Here is an 18286-nt window from a genome sequence, read left to right as displayed (position 1 = left end):
TTCCAGACTAGCTTATTTTACTTAATAACATTCATTCAGGTTTCATCCACAGCGTTTTGTGATTTGATAGCTCATTTATTTTTATTCTTGAATAATAATCTCTTATGTTGATGAACCATAATTTGTTTATCCAGTTGTCTATTAAAGGGCACTTGGGTTGCTTCCAATTTCTGTGTGTGTGTGTGTCTGCGTGTGTGTGTTGTGTGTGTGAAAGAGAGAGAGATAGTATGAATTAAGCTGTTATAAAATTCATGTGCATGTTTTTGTGTCAGCATTAACTATCAAATCATTTGCTGAAGAGTCTAGGAGTGTAATTGATAGATCGTGTGGTATAAAAAAGTTTAGCTCTGTAAGAAATCGCTTCCAGAGTGATTCTACCATTTTGCAATCCCACAAACAATGAATGAGAGTTCCTGTTGTTTCTCATCTTTGCCAATAATTGATTTGTCAGATTTTTGTATTTGATTATTCCAATAAGTATGTAGTGGTATCTCATTGTTTTAATTTCACCAGTCTACTCTAAAAAGTTATCTTTTTCCCCTATTTCCATTGCAGCATTTCCATTGTGTTTTATTACCATCCATTCTTCAGGAGTTTTATCTTTAATCTGAGGTTTAAGTAGATCTGCTCAGCAAAACTTCTGCTGCTATTTATACCATCAGTGATTACTTTGCTTAATTAATCCTCTAATAATTTTTCATTAAGGACTCATAACTTGAAATCATGTATATTGGAAAATATTTATCTTTAATTGAATGACACTGAGCACATTTTCTTTTCCTGAGTATTGCTTTGTCCACTAATGTTTTGTTTTTGTTTTTTTTTTTAAGGGAAAATCCAACGCCTTGCCTTTTCGGCTTCCCTGGCTTGTGGCCCCTTCATCCACCTTCAAAGATCATCACTCCGACTGGCTAAGGTTCTGTTTTCCCCTCTCCTTTTTCTCTCTCTTTTGTCCACTAATGTTGAGTGCCTCCACACAAAAGTTTAAGTTCAACATGAACTGCCCCCCGCCTTTTTTTTCCGGTTTGTTTAGATTCTCTTATATACTTACTAGACGTTATCCCAATCTGTATTAGTACCAGTTGCAGTTGTAGTGGTACATTTACCTTGAAGTTTTATAACAAGCAAATATGTATTTTATCAGAATCTTGAATTTATTATATGTCTTCTTCATATAGTTTTGAAAAATCTACATTACATACTCATTATTCAAGTTTTAAATAACCTGTGGCTCTTCTCGATTGAGATTCTAATGAATTCATATATAAGGATAGAACTAGAGAACAATCATAAAATATGTTGGCATAGTTATTGAAGAAATTACCTTTTAAAAATGACAGTAACTAAACTGATTGCTATTGGTAACAATTATTTTTCTCTCAGTGTATTTTGTAATTATGAAAGTCCAAATGCTATTCCATATAGTCTATAAACAGAGGAGATAAATTAGCAAGCACCTCGATCAAACATCAATTTATAAAATATCTAATGATTGGTCTCAACTAGTTTCACTTAGAGTCTTGCTGTAATTCAGTAATAAACATTCTTGTTTTCCTGTCAGTAAAGAAAATTTGCTAGTTCTCTTGGGCGGGGGTAGACTATTTTACTCAATATTTTCCTATACTGTTGACTTTCAAGAGAAAAGAAATCCTAAGAAACTTGTTTTTGAATGTCTGGTGCTGTGCCTAATGGATATTTTTCTAATTAATATGTAATCATTAGTAAAATGTACATTCTGTTTACTTCCAACACTAATTTAAAGTGACTTATGATGAAAGACATGTTTCAGTTAAATATGTTTGGGATCAACATGTTCACACTGCTGTATTTAAAATGCATAACCAACAGGGACCTACTCTATAGCACAGGAAACTCTGCTGAATACTCTGTAAGAACATAAATGGGGAAAGAATTTGAAAAAGAATAGATATATGTATACCTGAATCAATTTGCTGTAGACATAAGTTATCACAACATTGTTAACCAATTGTACTCCAATATAAAGTAGAACATTAAAAAAGGAAACTAAACTTTGACTGAATACAAAAATAGCAAGCATTAATTTGAAGTTTTGTTCAATTTACAAGCAGTTTGTGATTTTCCAGGTCACTTTCCATAGTTAATCTTTATTTTAATTATTTTTTGGTCAGGAAATATATTTTGTGTGATTTCAGTCCTTTTGAACTTAGTAAGGTTTTTAACTGGCATATTTGGTTGAACTTCCATATTCACTTCAGAAGAATATGTATTTAGTTGCTGTTGCTCAATAAATGGGCTTCCCAGGTGGCACAGTGGTAAAGAATCTGCCTGCCAACGCAAGAGAGGCAAGAGACGCGGGTTCAATCTCTGGGTCTGGAAAGTCCCCTGGAGTAAGAAATGGCAACCCGCTCCAGTATTCTTCCCTGAAAAATTCCATGGACACTACCCTCCATGGGGTCTCAAACAGTCGGACACAACTGGGACTGGGCACGTTCTATAAATATCAATTAGGTCAAGTCGGTTAATAGTTGTTCAAGTCTTCTATATATTTTTTCATTGTGTTGCTCACTTACTGTATTAATGGCTGAGCGTGAAAAGTGAAAGTCTTCAACTACAACTGTGGATTGTCTGTTTCTCCTTTCCATTCTATCAGATTTTGGCTCCTGTATTCTGAAATTGCATACACATTCCTGACTATTATGTCTTCTCAGTGAATTGAATTCTCTATCATTATGTACTGCCCTTTATCTTCCGCAAAAAATCTTCATTCTGAAGTATACTTTTATGATGTTAATTCAGCCTCTCCAGCTTTCGTTTGATTTGGGATTTGGAGGTATAAGTATTTCCACACATTTAATTTTAAATTATTAGCTTATTTAAGGTGAGATTATTTTTTTTTACCATACATAATGTGATCTGACAAAGAAGGTCTTTATTTTTTATCTGGCTTCATGGGTCTTTGCTGCTGCACTCAGGCTTCTCTCTAGTTGCAGTGTGTGGGCTTCTCTTGCTGCGGCACAAGGGCTTAGTTGCCAGACCAAGGATCAAATCTGTGTCCCCTGCATTGGAAAGCAGATCCTGAACCACTGGACAACCAGGGGAGTCCCCCAAAGTAGGTCTTAAAATTGACGTGTGTAGGCAACTTACAATTAGTGGGTAAATCGTTCAGTTTTAAATCTACTATCTGGATATGCTTTTCTTTATATCACGTATATTTTTTAGTGACAAGTTTCCCGTTTCTTTTCTTCATTTAGATTGGTTATTTCTTTATTAGTCCATTTTATTGCTACTATTGGCTTTCTAGATATACATCTTATTAAAAATCTTTCTAGGGAATTCCCTGGTGGTCCAATGATTAGGATTCGGTGCTTTCATTGCCATGGCCCCAGGTCCAGTCCCTAGCCAGGGAACTAAGATCCCATGAGCTGCATGTATAGCCAAAAAATTCTTTCTAGGGTGGCTCTAGAGTTTACAATATGCATTTTATACTTCTTACAATATGCCTTCAATTAATGTTATACCCATTTCTTACATAAGAGCCTTCAGTTCACTGCAGTTCAGTCACTCAGTTGTGTCCAACTCTTTGATACACCACGAATCGCAGCACACCAGGTCTCCCTGTCCATCATCAACTCCCAGAGTTCACCCAAACTCCTGTGCATTGAGTCGGTGATGCCATCCAGCCATCTCATCCTCTGTCATCCCCTTCTCCTCCTGCCCCCAATCCCTCCCAGCATCAGGGTCTTTTCCAATGAGTCAACTCTTCGCATGAGGTGGCTAAAGTATTGGAGTTTCAGCCTCAGCATCAGTCCTTCCAATGAACACCCAGGACTGGTCTCCTTTAGGATGGACTGGTGGGATCTCCTTGCAGTCCAAGGGACTCTCAAGAGTCTTCTCCAACACCACAGTTCAAAAGCATCAATTCTTCGGCGCTCAGCTTTCTTCACAGTCCAACTCTCACATCCATATATGACCACAGGAAAAACCATAGCCTTGACTAGACGGACCTTTGTTGGCAAAGGAATATCTCTGCTTTTGAATATGTTATCTAGGTTGGTCATAACTTTCCTTCCAAGGAGTAAGCATCTTTTAATTTCATGGCTGCAATCAAAATCTGCAGTGATTTTGGAGCCCAAAAAAATAAAGTCTGACACTGTTTCCACTGTTTCCCCATCTATTTCCCATGAAGTGATGGGACCAGATGCCATGATCTTCGTTTTCTGAATGTTGAGCTTTAAGCCAACTTTTTCTCTCCCCTCTTTCACTTTCATCAAGAGGCTTTTTAGTTCCTCTTCACTTTCTGCCATAAGGGTGGTGTCATCTGCATATCTGAGGTTATTGATATTTCTCCTGGCAATCTTGGTTCCAGCTTGTGCTTCTTCCAGCCCAGCCTTTCTCATGATGTACTCTGCATATAAGTTAAATAAGCAGGGTGACAATATACAGCCTTGACGAACTCCTTTTCCTATTTGGAACCAGTCTGTTGTTCCATGTCCAGTTCTAACTGTTGCTTCCTGACCTGCATATAGGTTTCTCAAGAGGCAGGTCAGGTGGTCTGGTACAATGGTGTATTTCCCTTTTCTTCCTGCTATCCTTAGTGCTATTGTTTTCTACATTTTATTTTTACATGTGTAACAAACACCACATTGCTCTATTAATATTTTGCTTTAGATGATTATCATTTCAAGACATTAAATATTTTTAAAATGTGTATTTATAAAAAGGTTTTCACCATTTCCAGTATTATTCACTTCTTTGTATAGATACAAAGTTGCTTTTGATATAATCTTCCTTTTCCCTTAAGAACTTTATTAACAAACTTTATAGGGCACATCTGTTAGCAATGAATATTCTCAGATGTTTAGTGTGATAATCATTGGTTTAAGTATTTCCACTTCATCTTCATTTTCAAAAAAGTATTTCTACTAGTTATAGAATTCTGGATGGCATAAATTCTGATGAGAATTTTTCTGCCTTTCTTAATTTTGTTCCTGTGTATGAAACGTGGCTTTTTGTTTCTCTTTCTGCCACTGCTGATGTCAAATCAGAATCACTGCTGATGTTTGAGTCAATCTTCCCATTTGTTGAGCTGACCTTCAGTTATTTTCTGGCTATAGCTATTTTCAATCCAATACAATTTTTTACTATATGCTAGACATGGAGAATTTTACCTTGTTGGGTTCTGGATTTTAGGATAGGAGTAATAGCAATAATGATAATTCCTTTCAGTGATGTTGGGATTGATCCTGTGATGCATTTCAGATGCTTAGAAGGAGATTTATCCTTTTCAGGCTTGATTTCAATCATTGTTAGACTGGACAAGAGCAGTCACTAATCTAGGGCTAATTAGCCCCACTACTGAGGTAATAAGTTGCTGAGTAATGTGCAAGACACCTGCATATTCTGAGTGTTTTCTTCCCTCTGGCAGGTAAGAAGAACTGTCTCCATCCCTCTGTGAGCTCTGGGATTCCTCCACCCAATCCTTTTCCGTGGTTCTTTTCTTGGCCTTAGGTGCATCCCCCACACACATAAGCTGATCAGAATGTGTGTAGGACTATTCCAAACCCTGTGCAAAATATCAGTCTGCTCAAGTGGGAGGATAAATCTCTTTCCTGAATTCCATGGACTCCTCCAACACCAGGCACTCTTCACATTCTGTTAACCTGTGTTCCAGGAATTTTCAATATTTTCAAAAACAGTTGTGTCTTTCTTTGATCCATCTTTACAGCATCTCCTCTCTTCTGTCACCATCTTTTTGCTAATTCACCTAAATCCTTCCAGCCAGCATCCTCTGAAACAACTGCATCTCAACATAAATAAATCCTCAGAGAGTCTTCCAGTCAGTCAGCTGTTCACATAAGATGACCAAAATACTGGAGTTTCAGCTTCAACATCAGTCCTTCCAATGAGTATTCAGGGTTGATTTCCCTTAAGATTGACTGGCTTGATCTCCTTGCTGTCCAAGGGACTCTCAGGAGTCTTCTCCAGAACCAAACTTTGAAGGCATCAATTCTTCAGCACTCTGCCTTCTTTACGGTCCAGCTGTCACAACCATACATGATTACTGGGAAGACCATAGCCTTGACTATATGGACCTTTGTCGGCAGAGTAATGTCTCTGCTTTTAACACACTAAGCTTCTCAGAGCTTTCCTGCCAGGAAGCAAATGTCTTCTGATTTCATGGCTGCAGTCACCTTCTGCAGTGATTTTAGAGCCCAAGATGGGGACATCTGTCACAACTTCCACCTTTCTCCCTCTATTTGCCATGAAGTCATGGGGCCAGATGCCATGATCTTAGTTTTTTAATATTTAGTTTTAAGCCGGCTCTTTCACTCTCCTCCTTCACCCTCAGCAAGAGGCTCCTTAGTTCCTCTTTGCTTTCTGCCATTAGTGTTGTATCATCTGCATATCTGAGGTTGTTGATGTTTCTCCTGCCTATCAGGATTCCAGCTTGTAACTCATCCAGCCCGGCATTTCTCATGATGTACTCAGCGTATAGATTAAACAAACAGGGTGACAGCAGACAGCCCTGTCGTAGTCCCCTCTATTTTACTCAAATATTACATGAGTACGGGGCTGGAGAAAGATTTCATTAGTGTATCAGTACATGGACTACACAGGTCATGGGTTTTCCTGGTGGCTCAGATGGTAAAGAATTCACCTGCAATGTGGGAGACCTGAGTTTGATCCCAGGGTTGGGAAGATCCCTTAGAAGAGGGCATGGCAACCCACTCCACTAATCTTGCCTGAAGAATCTCCATGGATAAAGGGTTGAAGTCCATGGGGGTCACAAAAAATCACACACGACTGAGAGACTAAGCACAGCACAGCACACACACAGACATACACACACACACACACACACACAGAGCAGGCCCCACTATGAGCATCTCTCATTTTCTTCCCCTCCCCACAACTATTAACAGCATGTCCTGAAGCAGTTCCATCTGATCAGTACACACTGGTCCCCTCATTGTGTTCCATGGCCAGTGTGTGCGGCGTGCTATACCATGAACCCTTCACCGTTTGTTTACCATCCAAAGATCACTGACAATTAATGGACGTAAAGAGGTTTTGCACAATTATTTGCTATCACCTTCCTTCTACACACAGGTATACAAATGTGGGTGTGTTGATTATACATTTTTAAAGTGAAGCTGCTGGATCAAGACTCAGTCAGTCACCCAATGAGCACCTACTATGTACTGGGCACTAGGGTGAATGACAAAACTGGACAAAAAATGTCCTTCCCTCAGGGACAGGACAAGGATTTTGTCAAGAGTTTTCACTTTGATAGATGCTGCCACAATGCTGTCCATCTGTGGTGCAGAAGTCAAGATTGCTTACCACCTCCTCATATCATTCTCAGGACAAACAAAGGGGAATCCCCATTCTCAGATGTCCAGGAGGCCACTCCAGCCCCATTTTGGCTATGCTCATCCCCTGCAGATTTGAATACACTGGCAGCAGTATTGGTTGTGGAGCTTGGGAGGCAAGGAGTCCTAGACCACTCTGGACAGCCCACGTAGAAAACGCAGGTTCAGGCTCTCTCAGGGTACAGGGACAGAGACCCCAGATCAGACCAGGGCTCACACAGTCAGCCACTGAGGTTGATGAGCAAGAGCTTGCAGTGGGGACCAGGGGCCTGAGCACTGAAGGACCAGTGGAACCCAGTCTCCAAACAACAGGCTGGAGACAGTTCCCCAGTCAGTGGCTGCTTTAGTGAGGTCACTCACTCTAGGAGTTAGCTGGCATCCGTGGGTGGGAATCTCAGTTTCAGGTAATCATTCTTCTGAATTGCAGTGTCCTAAGCACTTCTAAGGTGCCATCTCACTTCTTCCTTACTAGGCCCCTTGAAGAAAACCCTGTCACACCTGTGGGACCTTCAGTCTAGTTTTTTTCTCTCAGAGACCCTCTCCCTTTCCCACCAGCTCTCAGGGCAGTGCCCTGGACTCCTGGTCTGGGTCTGAATGTTCTCTGGATCCTGGAGAGATTTTCAGTTCCTCCCTCACCAGGACATTATGACAGACACCTGTGTGTGGGCAGGAGAGGTGTCCTGAAAAATGCAGGGAGTAGACAGGGTCCTCAGGGGATCCTCTGAGGCAGTGGGGGTGCTGGGTGAGAGGCCACAATTGGAGTGAGGGTGTAAATGAGGCCCTGGGAGTAGGGCTGGGGGAGGGGCTAAAAATGCCCCTGAGTTGGGAGGGGAGGCCTCTTGGAAGATGAAGGGAAGGGTGGGAATTTGAGGAGAGAGAGGCGTTGTGGCTGCTGTCACCAGGAGAGGAACTCTGTAAAATGACAGATAATTAGAGGGATGTAAGGGAGTTGTCATAGGCACCGTGAGGGGAAAACCTCTCCTATCTCCAGAATTCAGTAGCCCACAGTGGGTACTGACATAGAGACGACCAGTTCCCTGGGGCTTCTTCTGTGAATCTGGGATTCAATCTGAACCTCCTGTGGGGCAGGATACAAAGTTACCATGACCAGAGGTGACCGGGGAAGCGGGGAGGGTTAGGGCCTAAGTCAGGACCCAGACATGGGAAATCAGTTTCAGAACCCCTTGGGCTCTAAGGCACACCACACTCCTGGAATGAACCTGCCTTCCTCTGAATGACATGCTTGTGAATGCAGACTGCAGGGATTGCAAGACTGGCAGCCTCTCTCCTTGGGGTTGATTTAACAGAGCCTCACTGCCACTGTCCACACAGAAGCCCAGAGGGAAAGATTTCAAGCTCTGTGTCACAGGGTGCAGCCTGTAGGCTCTGTGGGGAGGGGTGTGAGGCCTCCGAGCTAAAGGGGAACAGTGAGCTTGAGTAGTGTCTACTTAAAGAAAAACATATAGTGGAAGTGTTGCAAGTTTAACTTGGATTCAGAGTCTTCTGGGCACTAGAGCCCAGGACACAGCTACTCTGTGAGTTCTGAGGAAGCTGCTCTGAGGAGGTAGCACGGAAGGCAATATGAGTTTTGCTAGGAAATACATGCAGTCAAACATGCATATTGGTAAAAGATTACTATGAAACACAGAGATCAGATATCACAAGTTAAAGCTTTTCATGCTTTTCTGTGTTTGGGAAGATGCAAGAATCTGGGGTCACTGAACCTTTGTCTGAGGTATCCATGTAACTCAACAAAGGCCAGCTTGTCCAAAGCATAGTATGCCTCATCCTGTTTTTCACTCTGAATTCCTTCAGAACGCAGTGTCATTCAGCAACCAGAGATTACAACTTCACCCCATAGAACTGGCTGTGAGCAATACTGTTTGTCATAGGGATCCTAATTCATCTGAGGCCACAGTAGGAATTTCTGAGCTGGATAGGCTGTGTCCTCAGGTATGACATATTTGAGCTGTTTGTGGTTGGTGTTCAGGATGAGCAGGCTCTGAAATATTTGTGGATCTCTGTCCCAGGCATGAAGTCTATGAACTATCTGGGTGTGTGTGTCAGGGGTGGTCTTTATCCAGAGGGTTGGGCCTCGGAGCAGTTCATGTATCTGCAAATCAGAGTGTTCTTGAGAGGAAGGCTGGATGGACCCCCACTCTCATGGGTCTTAAAAGTAGACCTGTGATTTCACATTTTCTATGATTTCTACCATGCCTCCCTAGAGATAAAAGCTTGGGGCCCCACCCTCAGTGAGAGTAAGTGATGTGCAGTTCAGAGGAGCCCATGGTAATAATCCTGATAAGAACAAAACTTGCTGACACGACTACCACCCTTGATAGGGACCCTGTGACCAAAACTGTGTTCACACATTCACTCACTCAATCTGCCCAAACCACAACAAGGAGGGCATCATTTGCAAATATGAGCCCAACCCAAAGCCCAGTGCAGATGGAAGGTCTCAGCACACGAGGAGAGGAGATACTGGATGTAAGCTTGGGTTCCTTGGAGGAGTAAGGAAGACTCAGCACAACCCTAGGCAGGTAGTGGGGATAGGAGGTGTTTGCACAGGGCCACAAGAACCCGGTGACTGATGCACTGTCAGGATATCTCTGTGTCTCCCCATCACACACCCAGCTCATTACCAGATATATGGAATGTAATCTTCTCATTCCCTGGGAGGTGGTGTTGAAAGTCAAAGAGTGAGCCTCCAAGAAGTTGGGGAGAAACGTCACATTCACCAATTTGTACGAGTTCAGTTCAGTCGCTCAGTCGTGTCTGAATCTTTGCAACCTCATAAATCACAGCACGCCAGGCCTTCCTGTTCATCACCAACTCCCAGAGTTCACTTAAACTCATGTCCAAAGAGTCAGTGATGCCATCCAGCCTCTCATCCTCTGTCGTCCCCTTCTCCTCCTGCCATCAATCCCTCCAAGCATCAGGGTCTTTTCCAATGAGTCAACTCTTCACATGAGGTGGCCAAAGTATTGGAGTTTCACCTTCAGCATCATTTCTTCCAAAGAAGACCCAGGAAGGATATCCTTTAGGATGGACTGGTTGGATCTCCTTTTAGTCCAAGGGACTCTCAAGAGTCTTCTCCAACACCACAGTTCAAAAGCATCAATTCTTCGGCACTCAGCTTTCTTTACAGTCCGACTCTCACATCCATACATGACCACTGGAAAAACCGTAGCCTTGATTAGATGGACTTTTGTTGGCAAAGTAATAGCTATGCTTTTCAATATACTATCTAGGTTGGTCCTAACTTTCCTTCCAAGGAGTAAGCATCTTTTAATTTCATGGCTGCAATCACCATCTGCAGTGATTTTGGAGCCCAGAAAAATAAAGTCAGACACTGTTTCCACTGTTTCCCCATCTATGTGCCATGAAGTGATGGAACCAGATGCCATGATCTTAGTTTTCTGAATGTTGAGCTTTAAGCCAACTTTTTCACTCTCCTCTTTCACTTTCATTAAGAGCCGTTTTAGTTCCTCTTCACTTTCTGCCATAAGGTGCTGTCATCTGCATATCTGAAGTTATTGATATTCCTCCTGGCAATCTTGATTCCAGCTTGTGCTTCTTCCAGCCCAGCGTTTCTCATGATGTACTCAGCATATAAGTTAAATAAGCAGGGTGACAATATACAGCCTTGACATACTCATTTTCCTATTTAGAACCAGTCTGTGGTTCCATGTCCAGTTCTAACTGTTGCTTCCTGACCTGCATACAGGTTTCTCAAGAGTCAGGTCAGGTGGTCTGGTATTCCCATCTCTTTCAGAATTTTCCACCGTTTATTGTGATCCACACAGTCAAAGGCTTTGGCATAGTCAATAAAGCAGAAATAGATGTTTTTTCTGGAACTCTCTTGCTTTTTCGATGATCCAGCAGATGTTGGCAATTTAATCTCTAGTTCCTCTGCCTTTTCTAAAACCAGCTTGAACATCTCGAATTTCATGGTTCATGTACTGCTGAAGCCTGGCTTGGAGAATTTTGAACATTACTTTACTGGCGTGTGAGATGAGTGCAATTGTGCGGTAGTTTGAGCATTCTTTGGCATTGCCTTTCTTTGGGATTGGAACGAAAACTGACCTTTTCCAGTCCTGTGGCCACTGCTGAGTTTTCCAAATTTTCTGGCATATTGAGTGCAGCACTTTCACAGCATCATCTTTCAGGATTTGAAATAGCTCAACTGGAATTCCATCACCTCCACTAGCTTTGTTCATAGTGATGCTTTCTAAGGCCCACTTGACTTCACATTCCAGGATGTCTGGCTCTAGCTGAGGGATCACACCATCATGATTATCTTGGTCATGAAGCTTTTTTTTTTGTACAGTTCTTCTGTGTATTCTTGCCACCTCTTCTTAATATCTTCTGCTTCTGTTAGGTCCATACCATTTCTGTCCTTTATAGAGCTCATCTTTGCATGAAATGTTCCCTTAGTATCTCTAATTTTCTTGAAGAGATCTCTAGTCTTTCCCATTCTGTTGTTTTCCTCTATTTCTTTGCATTGATTGCTGAGGAAGACTTTCTTATCTCTTCTTGCTATTCTTTGGAACTCTGCATTCAGATGCTTATATCTTTCCTTTACTCCTTTGCTTTTCACTTCTCTTCTTTTCACAGCTATTTGTAAGGCCTCCCCAGACAGCCATTTTGCTTTTTCGCATTTCTTTTCCATGGGGATGATCTTGATCCCTGTCTCCTGTACAATGTCACGAACCTCTATCCATAGTTCATCAGGCACTCTATCTATCAGATCTAGGCCCTTAAATAAGCATTCATTGGCACTGAGGTCAGCTGGAGGGCAGTCTGGACAGAACAGGTGGTGATGGAACTTGTGTACAGCATGAGCCTTCCCGTGACTGGAACATGTCCTTGTCTTGATGGGCAGAGGCCCTGATGTGGATGAAGGGGCATGATTAAGGCCCAGGCTATGGCAACTGAGTCATTCCTAGAGAGAGTCCCTGGGAGGGTCCTCTTTTCTCCTATAGGAAAATGTACTGTACATCATCCAGTAGCAGGGCTGGGGGCCTGTAGGTGGGTGCTAACTAAGTGGGGACAGGTTGCTACCAGAAGTAGTCTCTCCGTCCCTGTCTAATGCTCTATCTTTGTCTTTCTCCCTGCCATCTCTGTGCCTCTTATATCATGCCTCTTTGCCTTTGTAAGACTCAATGTGCCCTCAGTCACACCAAGAGGGTCCTTGCCCTGTCTCTCCTGAGAATATCATCGGTTGACATGGATGTTCACTAGAAGCAGGAGGAGGCATTCCCCTTGAGTGTAGGGGATTCCAGGAAAGGCATGCTCAGCTGCAGAAGGGGTGGGGAAGGGTTTTTCTTGAAATAAACCAAGGGCTCCTCAACAATCATGTGCGATCTGGGCCTCAGAAAGAAGCCTGGGGACTTCTCTGATAAGAACCCTCCTGTGGTTCAAGTCCAAATCCTCCCAATGGCCAGAACGGCCAACGGACCTGGCCCTCATCACTTCTGTCTTTCAATCTCTTCACTCTCCCTCCATCATGCTGTGCCTGTCACATTGCCCTCCTCACTGTTTTCATACACACTACACAGGGTTCTACTCCCCAGCTTTTCCACTGGCCTTACCTCTGTCTAGGATACTTTTCTCCCAAATAGGCATATCTCCTCTAGGCTGTTGCTCAAATGTCACAATCTTAGAACTTCCCTGACCACTCTTTCTAAATATCATCCCCTCTCTCTATTTCACTATCCCGATTTAATTTTAATCACGGCAATTACAAACACCTGATACATTACTTGTATTTAGGGACCACATGATCCCAACAGAATGTAAGCTCCATGAGGAAAAGGTTGATTTTCTCTGTCCTAACATACAGAGTTGTGCTTAATGCATACTTTGGAGAGAATGCATGAATGATGGAATGAACAAACAAATTTAAACTTGTTGAGAGAGGCATAGCTAGACAGGCTGAGGATTCTGCTACAAAACATATTCAGGGATGACAAGATGGTGACAAAGCCATGGTCTTTATCTCACCTACGTGGTGGTGTCCTTGGGTCCTCTCAGAGTTGACCCCTTTCCTAAGAGAATGGAAGGTCCTGTTGTCTCTTCCACATATTACTCGCAGTCAGCGACAGAGGGCTTTCCCACGCCAGGCCTGCAGATCCCAGTCGGAAGCTTTATCTATCCTGCCCCTTGGGGGACTGCAGGCTGGCTTTCCCCCATGAGACCTATTCTGTATTGAACAGGAAAGCACAAACAATCACAATGCCCAGCAAAGATAAAGTGTTTTCCATGCTCTCTGTTACGACAGTGATCCCCATAGAGACGTAATCTTCAGTTTACGAAGACTTTTTTCTGAGTCCCAAATTGCAGGAATCTGTGGGGTTTTCCCCCTAACCTTGCCCTTCTGCCCTTTGTGGATCCTCCTGGAATGGTCCACAGGCATCTATATCTGCTGTTCCCCAATCCCACCAGCAAGGGGCGCGGGAGATGAAACAGTTCTGTCCTGGGATGTACCACTGAGGGGTAGCGGTAAGACCACCCACTCTGGAAGGTACCATTGGGAGAGGGCGTGTGACAACAGAGAGGGTCCCCTTACACCGCGTCGGGCATGGACCACAGTTCCCAGCAGCGGCACTCATGGCGCCACTAGGTCCATCCCCACTCGCTCCTCTTCGTCTTCCCACTGCTTTTGAATCCGAGTGGACACAGGTATTAAGCGGAAACTTTCTCCGTCTCTTTTTCAACTCCACCCCTTCGTTGGTGGGACGACTACGGAGCGAGAGACTGGCTGAGTGTGGAGTCAGGAAAGCGTTCTGGGCTTCTTCTGTGATTGGCCATCGCGTGATTGCAGGCAGTGTGGTCGCAGAACAGGAACTGAGGGCGAGAGGCGCCTGTATACGCGTGCGCCTGCGTTGGCGTGCGCGACTTTTCAGAGCAAACAATTTTCCTCCGAGTCTTATTGCTTTTTCCAAAGGGGTCTAATAGCTGCCCTGGTTAGTGGCGAGGTTTGGCGCAGTCGCTGGCTGTGCATGGTGACGGCGTTTCATTCTGGTTTAGCTCCGCTCAGTCTGGATCCTGTGGCAGTGCACGGTCATTCACACAGCTGCTGCTGCTAAGTCACTTCAGTCGTGTCCGACTCTGTGCGACCCCATAGACGGCAGCCCACCAGGCTCCCTCGTCCCTGGGATTCTCTAGGCAAGAACACTGGAGTCAGTTGCCATTTCCTTCTCCAGTCCATGAAAGTGAAGTCGAAGTCGCTCAGTCGTGTCCGACTCTTAGCGACCCCATGGACTGCAGCCTACCAGGCTCCTCCGTCCACGGGGTTTTCCAGGCAAGAGTACTGGAGTGGGTCGCCAGTGCCTTCTCCGTCATTCACACAAATGCATGCAATTCATGTCCAGGGAGAGGTCTCTGAGTTTGGTGTCTCTCCCTGGAGAATAAACTGTATCTGGCAGCTTGGGATTGTGTATTGCTTCGTGTGACAACACAGGTGTTGTTTGGGTACATTTGATCCCCTTGAGCCTTTTGGCAGGGTTGTGAGTGATGGGATATTTGATCTGAGCGGATTTTGTGAGCCATAGTACAAAGCCTCTAGGATGTGTGCCTGTATACCGGGATGTGCATCTTTGGAGCTTGCTGGCCTTTCAGTCCCTGGGTGTGAGATCTCTGTGTAGGCGTCTGCACCCCAGAATGTGAGATCACTGAGCTTTTGATTCTGGGTCCCAAGTTGTGATGCCTCTGTGCTGCTTTAAGGATGGGTCAGTGTAAAGGTGTAAACTATCAGCTGCTTGGGGATCTATGCACAGGTTGCAAGTTTTTCATTTGTCTAGGAAATTAATCTTAAGATTATATTGTGTTCTTGAGTTATTATTAAAACGTCTGTCTTTCTGTTTAGGGGGTTTTGTGTTAGGTCGGTAAGTGTCCCAGTGGTTTGGGAGTCAGTCTCCATGATGTGAAGTATCTGTGCAGTTCTCATTTGTTTCTGTCTGGAAGACTTTGGTCTGTTTGGAGGGTCTTTGTCACAGTGTGTATGGTTATGGTCTCAGTTGTGTTTGAGGGTCTGAGACTCGAGTTGTGTGCTCTCTGTGCAGAGATTCAGTGAGCTCTTTTTGGTGTCTCTGGGTATCTATCTGAGCTGTTTGGAGTCTTTGTGTTAGATATAAAACCTCTTATGTTCTTGGCTGTGAAGTCTCTGTCCGGGAACTGAGGATTTGGAAGCTGGCAGATATGATTCTGAAGCCTGGAACCTGACATGCTGACTGTGTTGTTGAGTGTATCACTTGTCTCCTGAAATCTCAGTTTGTATCATAATTAATACAATGGGGCCAGTGCCCATCTTGGAGGGTACCTGTGCATGTTAGCAATGTGTGTAAAGGACCTGGCTCCAGACTGTCCTTCAGCAAATGTTATCTGAGCACCTGCCATAGACCTGAGCACTATTTTTTTTTATTTTATTTTATTTTTAAACTTTACATAATTGTATTAGTTTTGCCAAATATCAAAATGAATCCGCCACAGGTATACCTGTGTTCCCCATCCTGAACCCTCCTCCCTCCTCCCTCCCCATACCATCCCTCTGGGTCGTCCCAGTGCACTAGCCCCAAGCATCCAGTATCGTGCATCGAACCTGGACTGGCATCTCGTTTCATACATGATATTTTACATGTTTCAATGCCATTCTCCCAAATCTTCCCACCCTCTCCCTCTCCCACAGAGTCCATAAGACTCTTCTATACATCAGTGTCTCTTTTGCTGTCTCGTACACAGGGTTATTGTTACCATCTTTCTAAATTCATATATATATATGCGTTAGTATACTGTATTGGTGTTTTTCCTTCTGGTTTACTTCACTCTGTATAATAGGCTCCGGTTTCATCCACCTCATTAGGACTGATTCAAATGTATTCTTTTTAATGGCTGAGTAATACTCCATTGTGTATATGTAACATAGCTTTCTTATCCATTCATCTGCTGATTGACATCTAGGTTGCTTCCATGTCCTGGCTATTATAAACAGTGCTGATGATGAACATTGGGGTACACGTGTCTCTTTCCCTTCTGGTTTCCTCAGTGTGTATGCCCAGCAGTGGGATTGCTGGATCATAAGGCAGTTCTATTTCCAGTTTTTTAAGGATTCTCCACACTGTTCTCCATAGTGGCTGTACTAGTTTGCATTCCCACCAGCAGTGTAAGAGGGCTCCCTTTTCTCCACACCCTGTCCAGCATTTATTACTTGTAGACTTTTGGATCACAGCCATTCTGACTGGCGTGAAATGGTAACCTCATAGTGGTTTTGAAGGAGTTTGGGACAGTACTGTTGCTGCTGCTAAGTCGCTTCAGTCGTGTCCAACTCTGTGCGACCCATTAGACGGCAGCCCACCAGGCCCCTGCCAGTCCCTGGGATTCTCCAGGCAAGAACACTGGAGTGGGTTGCCATTTCAACCAAGTCTCTCATTTCATAGACTTGTTGGTCAGTAAATAATCAAGGGTGGCAGGCGCTATGAAGAAACATATTGCTAGATCAGGGGAAAAGGTGTATGTAGATATGATGTTATTATTTTATTCAAGATAATGAGGGAAAGACTCCCTGAAAGATGGCAAGTAAGCAGAGATCTGGAGGAAGTAAGGGAGCAGGCTGTGGGGTTACCTAAGAGAAGAGCATTCCAGGCAGAAGGAACAATAAATGCAACAGTCCTGGCATGGAAATCTACTTGGCATGCTCCTGAATGTCAAGGAATCTTGTAATGGGCTGGGTTTGGCACGTAGCTCTCATCGAAAGGGGCCTGGTGCTGCTATTTCAGTTTCTCCCTCAGTTTGTGGTCATCTGCATCTGTAACCTATTTCTTTCCTGATATTGGTAAGTTTTGTCTTTAGTTATCTTTTTTTTTTTTTTTATTCTTGTGGGTGGAAACTTATGAATTCATATTGACCTTTTGAAAGAGCCAGCTTTGGGTTTTGTTGCTTATCTACATATTTTTTCTAATATCTGTTCTGATCATTATTTCCCTTATTTTGCTGACAGTCTCACTACCAAAGGGGTTTAATAAAGTCCCTGAGAGTTTCCCAAGTGTAGTGAAATCTCACAGATTCTGGGGCACTGTTGTAGCCCCACTGAGTGAGATTCACTGAGTGTAGATCATGGAATCTGCACTTTTTAAAAGAATTCCTCAGTTCTGATTGACATGGACAACTTGTCTAGGCACTACCAGAGCAGAGGCATGGTCTAATTTTGCCTGCTTCCAGGCTCTGTCTCCATTGAGAGCATGTGACAGGGGTTTCCTGCTTTCTCTGATGCACAAACCCAAGACCACCAGTCTAGGAGACTCACTGACATGCTGTCTGATGTTCTGAGGAGGCTCTGAGACCATCGTGTCTACAAAACATCCTGATGCCAGTCTTGTCAAGCCTCCATTTGAAAGATTTCTGAAGAAATCAGATTTCTATTTAGTGTGCATTTCTATGATGTAAGAAAGTTGGCTTAAAGCTCAACATTCAGAAAACGAAGATCATGGCATCCGGTCCCATCACTTCATGGGGAATAGATGGGGAAACAGTGGAAATAGTGTCAGACTTTATTTTTTGGGGCTCCAAAATCACTGCAGATGGTGACTGCAGCCATGAAATTAAAAGACGCTTACTCCTTGGAAGGAAAGTTATGACCAACCCAGATAGCATATTCAAAAGCAGAGACATTACTTTGCCAACAAAGTTTCGTCTAGTCAAGGCTATGGTTTTTCCTGTGGTCATGTATGGATGTGAGAGTTGGACTGTGAAGAAGGCTGAGTGCCGAAGAATTGATGCTTTTGAACTGTGGTGTTGGAGAAGACTCTTGAGAGTCCCTTGGGCTGCACGGAGATCCAACCAGTCCATTCGGAAGGAGATCAGCCCTGGGATTTCTTTGGAAGGAGTGATGCTAAAGCTGAAACTCCAGTACTTTGGGCACCTCATGCGAC

Source organism: Bos mutus, chromosome X (genome assembly GCF_027580195.1).
Source record: "Bos mutus isolate GX-2022 chromosome X, NWIPB_WYAK_1.1, whole genome shotgun sequence".
Taxonomy (NCBI): Eukaryota; Metazoa; Chordata; class Mammalia; order Artiodactyla; family Bovidae; genus Bos; species Bos mutus.
This window is presented reverse-complemented; position numbering follows the sequence as displayed.